The following is a 1,983-nucleotide window of genomic DNA, read 5'->3' as shown; positions in this document are numbered from 1 at the left end:
GTGTAGTCTGTTCACGGAACAGGAATGTAATTAGTGAAGAATGTGACTTGTGGGAGTGAGGGCAGGTAGACAGGAGGAGAGAGATGAGATGAAAAGAAAGGTGGGCAAGCACTAGATCATGAAGACCATGTTGGCCAGGATAAAGAGTTTGGATTTTATTCTAGAACATGTTTCCTTAACAGACTCTTCAATGTCTAAAGTTCCCATAATTAGCAATTTTTTCTTTTTTGGTGAAAATTCTATCCAATACAAATATTTATTGAGGGTTTGCTGAAGAGGAGAAAACAGAAGCCATTATGGAGAGGTAGAGATAGCTTCATATTTGGAGTATGAGCCTTTAGAAGGTACCCAGTTCAGTCAATTTATTAGTTGAGTATCTCTGGGCAAGTTACTTAACTGCTCTGAGCCTCAGATTCCTCGATAGGCAATGTTGTGAGTTTTAAATAAAATAATGCATGTAAAGGTTCACGGGGAGCTCTAAGGAGCCTATACATGTGTTGTTATCGATATATTGTTACAATATTGCTGTAAATTAGTTTATCACATTCTTTCTGGGGTACCAAAGGACCTATATGAAAGTAGGTGGGGTAGGAAGAGTAAAGATAAAGAGAAAGACCTGGCAGAGAGAGGGCTGAAGGGAAGAGTCCTGGCAAGGTCATCAAGCACTGGGCTTTGAGGAATGGAGTTGAGGAGGAAGAGCAGGTGAGTGCCAATGAGTCATTCTGGCAATGTGTTAGTGGCCACAGTGGGCACCATTGATGCCCATCTCCATCCCCTCAGTTTGTCTCTGCATTCACCTACAGCTATTCCAGTATTTCTGGAATGCCTATAGTGCTTGCCTCTCTTTTCTTCCTGGCCTATGGGTTTTCTTTGACACTAGGGGTCTTGCTATAAGCAGGTAACATAGAAATGCCACGGAGTTATCACCCTGGGGAAATACTTGCCCAATGGGGAATAGGAATCCATGGGTAAAAGTCCTGATTACCTCAAGCTGGATATTTAGAGTGGAGATATGTTTTGAGATGTGTCCCACACAGCCTTTCAGGGGATCCCCAGTGGGATTGAGCTTCAGTTAACCCCAGTCGTAACTTGCTCATCAACATCCTCTAAACTGGCTTCTCTTTCAGTCTCACTTCCCTCCTCCCTCACTGAGCTTCCTGGGGTCACCTTCCAAATAAGCTCCCTACACCCGTTTTCCTCTCAGACTCTGCTTTTGAGGGAACCTTAGCCAGGCCCCAATCCCAATCCTCTTCCGCACTATCTAAGCTAGAAGGGCTGAATGCTTACTTTCCCTGCTCCCTTCGCAGTCAGATGGCCATGTGACCCATTGCCAGCTATTGGCTCATAAGTTGGTCTTATGAAAGATTTCTTGGAAATCTTTTACTTCTTTATGAAAAGAACAGATATTTTTAGTGCTGCCCCACTTCCCCCTACCTTCCTGCCTTGACCATGAACATGCTTTTGGAACTGCAGCAGCCATCTTGAGGCCAGAAGGAAATGTCAAGAGAATCACAGAAACACTGCCCCTGGTGTTTTAAGTTGCCAAACTCAAGCCTATAGACATCTAATTCTAAACTTTTTCTTTTGTGAGAAAAATAACCCATAGGTTTGTTCAAGATGCTGTTTATAGAGTGCTTAATTACTTGCACCCTAGCACAGTGCTGATACCAGGTACCAAAGTCAGTGGAGGCTGCTCCTCAGATTTCCCAGTTATAGAACCAGTGAGTCAGGCTTCTCTGTAGCAGGCCAGCAAGCACTGGAGCAGTACAACCTCCCTTCCCCTGCCCTGCCAACTCCTAGTCCTGTACTCTCCCTTGTTGGAATTCTACAGTTTCTCCCAAGCTGGATGGAGAAGGCACCTAGGAATTCTGCATCCTGCCTTTTAGACTTAAAGCATAAGGAATATAGGTGGCCTCAGAGACCACTGGCAAGTCTTTAGTCTGCTTCACACACTTTTTAGCCTCAATTTCCTTTTTTTTTTTT

This window comes from Pteropus alecto, unplaced genomic scaffold, assembly GCF_000325575.1.
Source record: "Pteropus alecto unplaced genomic scaffold, ASM32557v1 scaffold28, whole genome shotgun sequence".
In the NCBI taxonomy this organism is placed as follows: Eukaryota; Metazoa; Chordata; class Mammalia; order Chiroptera; family Pteropodidae; genus Pteropus; species Pteropus alecto.
Note: the sequence above shows the minus strand (reverse complement) of the source record.